This window comes from Petaurus breviceps, unplaced genomic scaffold (genome assembly GCF_028583685.1).
Source record: "Petaurus breviceps papuanus isolate PSGF00001 unplaced genomic scaffold, PetGlider_PUasm1.0 90895, whole genome shotgun sequence".
NCBI lineage: Eukaryota > Metazoa > Chordata > Mammalia > Diprotodontia > Petauridae > Petaurus > Petaurus breviceps.
Window position 1 is genome coordinate 35,262,814 of NW_027187372.1, and position 13,895 is coordinate 35,276,708.

The 13,895-nt window shown below is 39.2% G+C and overlaps 1 long non-coding RNA gene across 1 annotated transcript in view; it reads left to right on the forward strand.

Annotated features, from left to right (window-relative positions):
- Positions 1–13,895, forward strand: part of LOC138150957 (uncharacterized) — a 40,338-nt gene that overhangs the window by 17,003 nt on the left and 9,440 nt on the right. Inside the window, exon 2 of the long non-coding RNA XR_011165704.1 lies at positions 7,893–7,940. This is a non-coding gene — a long non-coding RNA (uncharacterized lncRNA). The remainder of the gene's footprint in view (positions 1–7,892; positions 7,941–13,895) is intronic.

The window sequence follows — 13,895 nt, forward strand, 5'->3', positions numbered from 1 at the left end:
GGCACATTGAGAACCCACTTTACATCACCCTGGCTGGTATTTATCTACTTTGCAATTACCTCCCTTTTCCTCCCAAACCTCAGGATGAGAATATCATCATCATCATCATCATCATCATCATCATCATTATCATAGAAAAATGATCATTTTATTGATGGAGTTCAGATTCAAGTGGGCCTGGAAAAAGTCACTATCCTACTGTTATTATTTTATATTTAATTTTTTCTCACTTTTGCATGGGTAGATAAAACAACTGGGTTTTTCTGTAATTGAATAAAGTGGTAAATTATCTTTCATAAGCTTACTGACAATATTCTCAGAACAGTTTCAGAAGTAGTAGAATAAATAACGGGGATGATGTTCAACTCATTCTGTTCCCACATATTTTTGATCCTCTGCTCGGTCTCTATAGTTTAAAGGTTTTTTGTTGTTGTTGCTATTGGTGGCTTAGAGATCATAAGCATTTAGTATGATGAAACATGTTAAAAATATTGTTCTTAAGTTTTGACTTATTATTGTTATGTCTGGGTATTGTGTGCGCAACAGTTCTATGTGTGATAATGCTCCAGTCCTGGTATAACATATTGATTGAGTTTTACAGTCAATGATTATCCAGGGTGGTGTTCATTCCTTTGTGGTTGTGCATATAGGCTGTCTCTCATGACAGGGTCAGCCTCTCTTTATCATGCCTCCAAAGGCACTCTGTATTAGAACCTGGTGAGAGAATAAACTCCCTACATAGCTGCAACTCTCCTCTTTGCCATCTCCATCCCCTCTAGGGACAGCTAGATAGCACAGTGGGCAGAACATTGAGCTTGGAGTAAGGAAGACCTGAGTTCAAATCTGGCCTTAGATACTTAGTAGCTGTGTGACCCTGGTCAGGTCACTTCACCTTGTTTGCCTCAGTTTCTTCATCAGTAAAATGAGCTAATACCAAACTACTCCAGTATCTTTGCAAAGAAAACCCTAGCTGAGATCACAGAGTTGGACAGGACTGAAAAATGATTGAAAAATCTCTTCTAGGGATTTTTAGAGAAAACCCAGCTTAGACAGAAAAAGACAGTTAGTGGAGAAAAGGGCACCAAAGCTCAGCCCCCTCTATCCTACATGTGCACTGGGCACTTCCCTTGTCCCTTTCTCTGCCTACTCTGTTTGACTTGCATTTCACTCAGGTGTGAGAACATTATTCAGTCTGATGTAATCTCTAGTACTTCTTGTTAGCCCAAGGATGATCTCTGAAAGACCCCTTTGCCATCTCCTCCTTTTCTTCCTACTCCCATCCTAAACAGCGGATGACTTTACTGTCACTCTATTCAGCCCCTCTGTCATTACATTAAGCCTACCATCCCAGCTTCTGAGATCCCACCCTGCGTCTTCTACCACCACAGGCTCCTTAATCATGAGCAGGAAGGGGGCTGATTTCCCTTTCTCCTCTTTCTGTCCAGCCTTGATGACCTTCACTGTGAGAGTCCATACAGCAATCAAATAATCATGCATGTGGCAGAGCATACTAAGTAGGACCCATTTTAAATCATCTTCTCCCTTCGATTCAATTCAGCCCAAATTCTTCCATTTTGGTCCACAAAATGGGTGTGGTCTCCACCACAAAGGTACAAATCAGTCAAACTAGGTATGCAAAAGGTCCCTGGACAGCAGGAGGCAGATAACATCACTAAATGACTATTTGATGTTACCTCCTTTTTTAATTTGTAATTTTTTTTTGCTCTGGTAGCATCATAACCTTGGATTGAGGGCCCCACAATCCTGCCAGTGATGGCAAATATAGCTTGATGCTTTTATGGGTTCAAATTGCAAAGGCAATGTAAAATGATATAATTGCTAAAGGAATGTTTATTGTAAGATTAGTTCATATTCCTAGTAGCAAGGAAAACCCAGGTAATGTGCCAAACATGGAACAGGAACCCTCTTGCATCACTGGCTGGATTCTGATGGAAGCCTCAACAAGCCAAGAAAATAAGGAAGGCTCTTTTTATTCAGACCTCCTAGATATGCAACCTAGAGAGTCCTCTAGGTCTCTAGATATTGTTACAATTAAGAGAGTATTGCTATTCACTATATCTGACTGAATAGATGTTGCACAAGAACCCACACCTGTGCTGGGGTTATTCCTCAGTTCCTACTTGCATTAATAGGCAGAGTCCTTAGAGGATGATTGCCTCTAAATAGGAATTCTCAGGGTAAACCTAAGGGGCTAACATGAACAAGTCCCCTCCAGCAGTTTTCTTATTGACAATTGACTGGTCAGATTGTTTTTAGTCAAGTGATTTTACTGAGAAGATCCAAACTGAATGTATGCTCTCCCCTTGCACAAAGAAGGTCTCTGGGGAGAGTAGCCTCAAAATGAAGGGACAATGGTGGTGAAGCAAACATGTAGAGATCACTTATGGGGCATGTTACCACTAGTTACTGTTGACCTTTTTCTCTCTTTGTAAAGTCCCCATGAAGTTTCCCTTAGGTGTAGTTTTCTGCTGGTTTATTAGCATATAATAAAAGTATTCATGTCTTCAGGTCATTTCATAGATACCTCAATGTATGTCCCCCTTGGTGGTCAGTTCCAGCCATGCTGACACATTTCCAACAAGTGGAGTACTGATTTGTTTCAATATATCTTGCCTTTTGTTATACCAGAATACAATGGAGTATGTGCCATTCTGCAGTCTTCCTGTGGAGCACATCATCATGATGGCTTTGAGTAGCAGGCCATCTGGTGACCCAATGCTATCCTGTCTATCTCTTAGATTCCTAAAAGGAGTTTTATCACTCTGGCCAGTATACCAACCCATTGAGTGGTATTGCCAGAGCCCAACTGACCAGTGTTTTAGGGTTCTTGCCAAGCCTTCCTAGCCATTATGGAAGTCTCAATAGTTATAGAATCCCTACTGTACATAACCCCAGCTGGCATTTCTTACGTTGCCTTGGATCTAGCCCTCAGAAAATGGATGATGGGTTGGGATTTGAGGCCATTATTTTTATTGAGAACAGGATATAACATGGCTGGGGTGAGGACGAAGATATATGGTCCCAGATAGTACATGAGTGACTTAATTCTCCCCGGAGATGGTCTGTGAGGGTTTAGTTTGGAGGGTGGAATAGAAGTAGCATTAGTGTCAGGAGAAAAAAAATGCAGATTTGAGTTAGATTTAGGATAATGTCAAGTCAACAAGGATTTATTAAGCACTGATTATGTGCCAGGTACTGTGTTAAGCCTTAGGAGGAAAAAAATACAGCCTTTGCCTTCAAGGAGCTTCCATTCTAATGGAGGAAGAAGATATATAAATGGAAGTTGGGTAAAGGAAGGAAGGGAATCAAGTATTTATTAAACACCTAGTGTGTACCAGGCATTTTGCTTAGCATGTTATAAATATCATCTCATTTGATCCTTACAATAACCCTGGGGAGTTGTGAAGTGCTTTTATTATCCCCAGGGCAGCTAGGTGGAGCAGTGGATAGAAGAGTACCACATCTGGAGTTAGGAAGACTCATCTTCCTGAGTTCAAATATGGCTCGGTAGCTGTGTGACCCTGAGCAAGTATTTAACCCTGTTTGCCTTAGCTTCCTCATATATAAGATAAGTTGGAGAAGGAAATGGCAAACCACTCTAGTGTATTTGTCAAGAAAACCCCAAATGGGGTGAAGAAGAGTTGAGAATAACAACAATTATTGCCCATTTTTCAGTTAAGGAGAGAGACAGAGAGACAGAGACAGAGAGAGACAGAGACAGAGAGACAGAGAGAGAGACAGACAGACAGACAGACAGAGAGACAGAGAGAGAAATTAGTGATATGCATAGGATTATCAAGCTAGTAAGTATCTGAGGGCAGAACTCAGGTCTTGCCAATTTCAAGTCCAGTACTCAATATGTGTCACCTAGCTGCATGGAGGTAGAGCAACATAGACAAAGACATTCAGGGAGTAAGGAGCAGAGCTCAGAGAATGAAGGAGTGAACATAGCTGTCCTGGGCACTTTCCTAAAGTAGATGTTCCTGGAGGAGCTAACTGATCAGAGGATGGGACCACAAGGGTACAATGATCTACAGTGAGAAGGCTTCTGAGTCACGGTGGAGAAATGTCTGAAGAGCGAGGAGTGATGCCCATAAAGTAATGAAGGAGTAAATGTGCTAAGGAAAACTTCTTGATCCTAAGATAAACTTCCTAACAATTAAAACCATTCCCAAGCAGAAAGGGTTCCCCATCACAGGAGTATTTAGGTAAGATACCAAATGGCTAACTTGTCAGGGATACCGTGGAGGTCATGCTTCCCTTGTGTTTCATGCTGGCCTCTGGGTGTGCTGACTTGACCATCAGTAAATCTAAGGGCATAAATGGTTCCATCCACGTGAGATTGGTGCCTCTCCAACTTGATGGATATCTGAAGACTATGAATCACCACACTCAGCTCTGATGAATGCTTGAATTTCCATGTGGAGATGAGAGGGTCCCAATCGATAGAAGCTAGGTACTCTTGTATCCTTGGTGCCTATCCTTACCATGACAGGGCTAAGTAAGCTTCCTTTTGTTAATTGTTCTTTGAGTTCAGTGATCTGTTTCATCCCAACATTGAGCTAACAGAGAGCTGGTATCAAGCTTGCCTATAATACCGCCTCTTATAGTACCTATGTGTCTTTGGACAAGTCACTTAACCTTTATGGACTTGCCAGCTGGGGCAGCTACATGGTATATTGTATAGAATGCTGGGCCTTGAGTTAGGAAGACCTGAGTTCAAATCTGGCCTCATATACTCACTAGTTGTGTTAACCTGGATAAGTCACTTAACCACTGTCTGTCTCAGTTTTCTTACCTGTAGAACGGCATTAATAATAGCACATACCTTGCAGAGTTGTTGTGAAAATCAAATGAGATAATATTTGTAGATTGCTTAGTACAGTGCCTGACAAATAAGGGCCAGGGTTTCCCATCACATCCTGAGTCATCTCCTGTTGTTCTGATGAATATCTGGCCACTGGACCCAGGTGGCTCTAGAGGAGAAAGTGAGTCTGGTGACCTTGCACAGCCCTCACTCACTCAAACCAAAGCCAATGGCAAGTCATGTCATCATATCCCTGATATCATGGTCCTCTTCAAGAATGAAGGACAGCTACAACAGCCTGATAAATAACTGGTGCTCTATACATGTTCTTTCTCTTCCCCTCTTCCCTTCTTCCCACTTTCCTCATTCATAAATTGGACCAGATGGTTTCTGAGATCCCTCCTATATCTATGTTGATTATTTAAAGGTTAAGGAAGGGGGATGGTACATAGGATGAAGGTGTGCCATGGTCATGGTACCTTGGGAGTATTGGCTGGGATGGTGCATACACTGTGTGCCACTGGATAATCATGAAGAAAGGTAGAATATTGCTGTTGTGCATACAGGGAGAAAGCACACTTTTGATATTAGTGCCCTGAGGCAAAGCCCTATTTACTCCAGTAGTTAAACCCCTGTCTATATTAAAAAACTCAAGAAATAGAAGAATTGTGAGGCATTAGAACTTGGTGAGCAGGTAAATAAACTGTTGATCCAACCTAGACTGGAATCTGTCAGTGATAGTCACTCTGCATCTCGTGGAGAAAAAACATGAAGTGCATTTGTGTGCCTATTCCCAGGGAAGCAAATGTCTAGCGTCCACCTCCCAAAGAACAATGCCTGATCTTTCCATCTCTTTTACCCCAACAGGGTCCCCTCCCTCCCACTCCCACAGCCTAACAAATGGGAATTGTTTTTGCTGTTTATTCCCCTGAAATGTCAAAGCCTCTACAGAGCGCCTGGTCACGTAAAGGAGACGGAATCATCTTTGTGGTTAAATATAGTGTCTGACCCCCTTTCTTGCCTCCCTCCTCACAGCCAATCAAAAGCAAGGAGAGAATGGCAACCAGGCCAGTTGTGCAACTTCAGAAGGGGAAGGTATTGATCAGGTGAAGAAGAAAAACAAAACAAACCAAAAAAAAATGAGAGAAGAGAAAGGCAGCAGCATTCAAGTCTCAGAAGCTTCCTGGGTTGGATACAAAAAGGTCTCCTTTTGCTTAGTGTGAATTTCACCTTCAGGTACAAAATGGGAGAGAAAAGATCTGAGAAGCCAGAGCATGCATTGAAGGCTTGGCATTTGCAACAGGCGAATTACTGGATAGGATTATTGTAAATCAAACTACTGATTCCTTAAGAAACATTTCAAATGAGTGGAAAATGTTACTTGGCTGGATTAGAGGCTATGCTGGTGGTTGGAAGTCTGGTGACAAGAAGAGGGGGTGGTGTGAAGGAAGAGAGAGCAGTAAGAATAAGGTTAGGGCTCTCCTAGACATTTCAGGCCTCTGACATGTCAAGAAGACAGTGAGGACAGCCTTGGGATAGGGAGTGGGAAGGGATGGATAGCAACACAGTTCAGATGCTCAGAACCCCAAAGGCATCTGGGGGATGCTAATGGCCACAAGCCTACAAAGGAAGACATAAGAGACTGAAATTAGTAACAAGGAATACATGCCCCAAAGTGTTGTCTTTGGAGTCAGAACATCTGATTTTAAAAAGCAGCCTTTGATGCATGCTGCCTGTGTGACCTTGAGAAAGTCACTTAAATTCTTTGAGCCTCAGTTTCTCCATCTCTAAAAGAGGACCAAATGCCCTTGGAGAACCCTTCAAGATTTCTAGATCTATGATCCTTTTTGCTTATATATGCCCAGCTTTCCTGACCTAGATTCAATTCCTCTTCTTCTATGAAATCTCCCTAACCCACCGTGCTCTTGATCACCTCTGAGTTCCTAATCTTTCCTCTTCATTCATTGGACACTTGTCTCATACTGCCTGGAGACAAGCATGTTGTGGTGGAAAGGGTCTTGGATTTGGAGTCAGGAGACCTGGATTCAAATTCTTTCACTTTGCCACTTCAATTTAACAAGCATTTATTCCCTTCTTTATTAATTCATATGTGACCTTGGGCAAATGTTTCTTGTTGTAGGTTTGATTCATTTTATTCTGAAAATTTAGCTTGTTATTTTTTTTTAAAGCAATTGGGGTTAAGTAAGTTGCTCAAGGTTACACAGCTAGTTATTTTCTGGGTGTGGTGCTAAGTATCAGAGCTCAGATTCGATCCCAGGTCATCCCAACTCTGGGGCTGGTGCTCTTACTCACTGAGCCACCTGGCCGCCCCTAAGCAATTGGGGTTAAGTAACTTGCTCAAGGTTACACGGCCAGGTGTTTCTGGATAGGTGCTAAGCGTCTGAGTCCGGATTCTATCCCAGGTCATCCTGACTCTGGGTCCAGTGCTCTTACTCACTGTGCTACCTGGCCGCACTTAGCTTGCTATTTTTAAGGCTGCCTCAAGAGGTGGGGTATTCCCCATGCTTAGAGGTCTTCCAACAGAAGCTGAATAACCACTCATCAGGTACATTTGAATGAGGAGTCTTTTTCAAGCATAGGTTGAATTAGATGGCCTCTGAGGTCCTTTCCAAAACATATTCTGTGACTGTGTTAAGTCATTTCATCTCTATCCCTTTCCAGTATGAACTGTTAACTCATCTCCACAGGACTTTCTCTATCAGTCCCCCAAACTAGCTACTCACCCATGCCCACTTTTTCAGCTCTCTTTTATATGTGGTCTTCCCCCATTAGTATGCAAGCAACTTGAGGGCAGGCACTGTCTTTCTGTTTGTGTTTGTATTTCCAGTGCTTAGCTTGGCACATGGTAAGGACTTAATCAATTTTCACTGATTGACTGACTGACCTTTATGCCTATCTGTAAAATAATGGGTTTGGTTTGAATAAGGATCCTTTTCTGCTTTAAAATTGTATTGACTATTTGCCTCTTATCTTATTTAATTTAAAAAAAATTAATCATGTGTAGTCTAATCTTTCTCTACAAATCTTCATTTGATGTTGACAGGAACAACCCTGCTGAAAATGAGACGTCCAAACAGACCAAGCACCGAAGGTAAATTTGTTACAGATGTCAAATGAACTGTGTGGCTTTGGGATAACTTTGTCCTTCTGGTGATTGTGGAATTTAAAATCGTATGTTTTTTTTTAAATTTAAGAAAAATGAGAATTTTGTTTCATGGCTGCCAAATAGTCCTCATAAGGCTTGGTTCTGACTATATCCATCCCCTACTCAAATTATTTTCAGTGACTCCCTATTGTCCCAGGTTAAAATACAAACTCCTTAGACTGGCACCATCATCATCGTCATCATCATTGTTATTGTTGCAAAAGACAAGGAGAAGAAATATTGCTTCCTAACCCAAGTGAGGTCATCCATATCTGGCTCCAATCTATTTTTCCAGCTTCATTTCCCATTGCAATTCTTTGTATGCCCGAGATTCCAACCAAACTGGACTATTTGTACTTTAAAACTGAAGAATATCAGTTGGTAGGGACCTCAGAGGACATCTCTAACCCCTACAGGAATAAGAAAATACTCTATAAAATACCTGGTAATGGTTATTCAGCCTTTGTTTTAAGAACTCTAAAGAGGGGAACCTATCACTTTACAAGGTAGCCTATTATATTTTGGACAGTTCTAATTAGTTCCTCATCTGTAAAATGAGCTGCAGAAGGAAATAGCAAACTGTTCCAGTGTCTTTGCCAAGAAAACTCCAAATGGGGTCATGGAGAATTGGGTATGACTGAAACAACTTAACAACAACAACAGCATGTTTGGGAAATTCTTCCGTTATGTGCAGGTGAAATCTCCTGATGCAAATTCTACCCAATTCAAATCTGTTCCTTCTTACATATGACTGACCTGAAACAGTTACTATGTCTCTCCAGTCTAAGTCTCCTTCAAACTTAACCTCCCAATTCCTTTAAATAATTTTATGACTTGAATTCAAAACTCTATGCCATTCTGGTTGCCTTCGTCTAGATCAGGGATTCTTAATCTTTTTTCTACTCATGACCCATTTTCATGTTTCAGCAGCATCAGTTGGCATTGGGTGACCTGAGGGCATGCATAATGCAAAGTGCTCATGCTTTGTGTTCAGAACCAAGGCTATGGTGAATTTGTGCCATGCAACATGAGCAAGAACTGCCAGAAACATCTCAGTCATTATGCATTTGATTCTTGATGAATTTTTAATCATTGTATATTCAGAAACCTTTCACTATTGCCAAGATTTTTGTGACCCCATATGGGTGCATGACCCACAGTTTAAGAAGTGCTGCTCTAGATAGTGTGTCTCTCAGAACTGAAAAGAATATTTTGTATGAGATCTGCCTGGGACAAATACAGAAAAACTATCACCTCCCTACTCCTAGACACTATTCCTTTTTTAATGCAGCCTAAAATATTATGTCAGAATTCGATTGCCCAGAGAAGCTCATCAGTATTGTATGTCAATTTCATGTTGGCATACTTGCCCAGGTTCTAGATAATGGACAGTGCTCTCCTGCCTTCCCAGTCACCAATGGAATGAAACAAGGCTGTGTGCTTGTTCCTGTGTTTTTAGCATGATGTTTTTAGCCATGTTGTCAAATGCTTTCAAGGAGGATGAATATGGCATCAAGTTCAGCTACCACACTGATGGTAAATTCTTCAATTTGAAAATTCCAAGACCAAAGTGGATAGAGTTTTGGTGCATGATTTTCTGTTTGCAGATGATTATGCACTCAATGCAGCCTCTGAAACTTAGATGTAACAAAATATGGATCAAATCTCTGTTGCTTGTGCTAATTTTGACTTAACAATTAACACCAAGAAAACACAGGTGCTCCATCAGCCACTACCACACCGTCCTTACGTGGAACCATCAGTTACAGCAAATGAAGTTTTGAATGCTGTGGATGAGTTCACTTGTCATGGTAGTATACTTTCCAGGGATGTACAGATTGATAATGAGGTTGACACATGCATTGCCAGATCTAGTATTTGGGAAGCTCTGAAGGAAAGTATAGGAGAGAATGGGTATTAGATTGACTATCAAACTGAAGGTCTACAGAGCCATTGTGCTGACCTCATTGTTGTATGCCTGTTAAACCTGGACAGTATACTAGCACCAGGCCAGGAAACTGGATCACTTCCATTTGAATTGTCTTAGAAAGATTCTGAAGACAACCTGGCAGGATGAGACCAGACACTGAGGCCTGAAATTCAACTAAACTGCTAAACATTCAAACTCTGTTTCAGAGAGCACAACTCTGATGGGCTGGCTTCATTGTTCAAATGTAAAATGTATGCTTGCTAAAAAGATTATTTTATGGAGAACTCAGGGCAAGCATTCACATGGTGATCAGAAGAAACTATACAAGGACATTCTCAAGGTCTCTCTCAAGAACTTTGGAATTGATTGTGTGACATGGGAGACACTGGCACAGGACTGATCAGCATGGGGTGCCCACATCAGAGAAGGTGCTGTGCTCTATGAGTAAAGCAAAATTGAGATAGCTCAAAGGAAACACAGGATATGCAAATTTAGAAAATTCACCCCAAATGTTCATATGGACTATTTGTGCCCAACTTGTAGTAGAGCATTCCAAACTCATATTGGTCTGATCAGGCACAATCAGACACACTGAAACTTGACTTTAGCATAGCGATAGTATTTTGGTCCTCTTAGAGAATAAAGGACAACAACCAACCAAAATATTAACTTTATTTGGGGTTGCCATATCACATTGTTGATTTATATTGCACTTGCAGTCCACTTAAACTCTCAGTTCTTTTTCAGACAAATTACTGTTGTCATGCTTCCCCATCTTATACTTGTGAAGCAGATTAAAAGAAAAAAAAAACTGTGTGGAACATTTACCCTTATTAAAATTCATCTTAGATGATTTGGCCCAGTATTCTAGCCTGTCAAAATCCTTTTGGATCCTGACCTTGTAATACAATATTTTGGCTCTCCTACCCAGCTTTATGCCATCTTCAAATTTAATAAGCATACCATCTCTGCCTTCATCCAAGTCTTCTTTTTTATATTTTAACATGTTTATTTAAAGTTTTGAGCTCCAAATTCTATCTCTCCCTCCTTCTCCCTCCTTGAGATGGTAAGCAATCATATATAGGTTATACATGTGCAGTTATGTAAAACATTTCCATATTAGTCATTTTGTACAGGAAAACTCAAGTAAAAAAATGAAAGAAAGAAAGTGAAAAATAGCATACATGAGCCTGCATTCAAACAATATTAGCTCTTTCTCTAGAGGCAGATAGTATGCTTCATCATTAGTCCATTGGGATTGTCTCAGATCATTGTATTGCTGAGAATAGCTGTCTTTCACAGTTTTTCATTGAACAATGTTGCTGTTACTGTGTACAACATTTTCCTGTTTCTGTTCACTTTCACTATGCATCATGGATCTTTGGGTTTATCATATACTTGATTACTATGATCATTTACTAAAATGTAATTTGTACCTCATCTATTCCACTTATCCACCACTCTATTTCTTTGCCAGTACCAGATTGTTTTGATAATTACCGCTTCACCTTGAGATCTGGTATGACTAGATCACCTTCTTTCACATTTCTCCTCCATTGATTTCCTTGATATCCTTGAGCTTTTGTTCTTCCAGATAAATTTTGCTATTTTTTCTCTATAAAATAATTTTTGATGGTTTGAATTGTATGGGACTGAATAAATAGATTAATTAAGGGAGAATTGTCATTTTCATTACATTGGCTTGATGTACCCATGAGCAATTAGTATTTTTCCCAGTGTTTAGATCTGACTTTATTTGTGTGAAAAGTGTTTTATAATTGTGTTCATATGGTTCCTGGATTTGTCTTGGCATGTTGACTCCCAAATATTTTACATTGTCTATACTTATTTTAAATGGAATTTATCTTTGTATCTTTTGCTGTTGGACTTCATTGGTAATATATAGAAATGTTGATGATTTATTTTTTATACTGTAATTTTGCTAAGAGTGTTAATAATTTCAAGTAGTTTTTTTTCATTGATTCTCTAGGATTTTCTAGGCACAGCATCATATCATCTGCAAAGAGTGATAGTTTTATTTCTTCATTGTCTTTAATTTCTTTAGTTTTTAAAATTCTTTTAATTCTTTTTCTCCTTTTATTGTTATAGCTAACATTTCTAATACAATGTTAAATAATAGAGGTGATAATAGGCATCCTTGTTTCACCTCTGTATTGGGAAGGCTTTTAACTTATCACTCCCATTACCGATAATGCTTGCTGATGGTTTTAGATAAATATTACTTATAATTTTAAGATAAGCTCCATTTTTTCCTGTGCTCTCTAATGTTTTTAATAAGAATGGGTGCTATGTTTTGTCAAAGGCTTTTTCTGCATCTATTGAGATAAACATATGATTTCTGTTGGATTTGTTTTTGATATGTTCAATTATGTTGATAATTTTCCTACTATTGAACAACCCTGCATTCCTGGTATAAATTCCACCTGATCATAGTATATGATCCATTGATATATTTGCTTTAGTCTCTGTTAGTATTTTACTTACAAATTTTTGCACTGATATTCATTAGGGAAATTGGTCTATAATTTTCTTTCTCTATTTTGGCTCTTCCTGGTTTAAGTATCAGTATCATATTTGTGTTGTGAAAGGAATTTTGTAGGACTCCACCTATTTTTCCAAACAGTTTTTACAGTATTGGGGCTAATAATTCTTGAAATGTTTGGCAGAATTGCCTTGTGAATCCACCTAGTCCTGGGGATTACTTCTTTTTTGTTTCCTCTTTGACTATTATTACTGCCTTTGTTTTTTAAAAAAATCTCATTTAATACTTTATTTTTTCCTAATTACATGCAAAACAATTTTAACTATTTTTTTCAAAATTTTGAATCCCAAATTCTCTCCCTCCCTCCCCCCATTGAGAAGGCAAGCAATTTGACATAGATTATACATCTGTAGACATGCAAAATACATTTCCCTGTAAGTTATTCTGTGAAAGAAAAAAACAGTCAAATATCCAAGAAAAATAAGGTAAAGAAAGAGTATCCTTGATCTGCATTTAGGCTCTACCAGTTCTCTCTCTGGAGATGGACAGTACCAGTCATTGTACGACCTATATAATTGTCTTGGATCATTGTATTGCTTAGAATAGCTAAATTATTAATAGAATCACCATGCAATATTGCTCTTACTCTGTACATGTTTTCCTGGTTCTGCTCATTTCACTTTGCATCAATTCCTGTAAGTCTTCCCATGTTTTTCTGAGAGCATCCCACTCATCATTTCTTAAAGCACAATAGTATTCCATCACAGTCATGTAACAATTTATACATTCATAATCCCATCAATTTATAATCCTTAGCCACCAGACAGGAGCTGTTATAAATATCTTTTCCCATATAGGTCCTTTTTCTTTTTGTATTTATTCTCCTTGAGATATAGACCTAGTAGTGATTTTGCTGGGTCAAAGGGTAAGCATGGTTTTATAGCCCCTTGGACACAGCTACACATTGCTTTCCAGAATGGTTGAACCAGTTCACAAATCCACCAACAGTCATTAGTATCTCAATTTTCCCACATATCCTCCAACATTTATTTTGCTTCTCTGTCATATTAGCTAATCTGACAGGTGTGAGGTAGTAGCTCAGAGTTGTTTTAATTTGCATTTCTCTCATCAATAGTGATTTAGAGTATTTTTATATGACTATAGATAGCTTTGTTTACTTTGTCTGAAAATGTCCTATTCATATCCTTTGACCATTTATCAATTGAAGAATGGTTCTTATTTTTACAAATTTGACTCCATTTTCTATTTGTTTTAGAAGTGAAGTCTTTATTAGAGAAACTGTAAATTTTTTTTCACAGTAATGATCTCTATTTTTTTTTTTGGAGGGGGAAGGTAGGGCAATTTGGGGTTAAGTGACTTGCCCAAGGTCACACAGCTATTTGTGTGTGTGTGTGTGTGTTAAGTATCTGAGGCTGGATTTGAACTCAGGTTCTCCTGACTCCAGGGC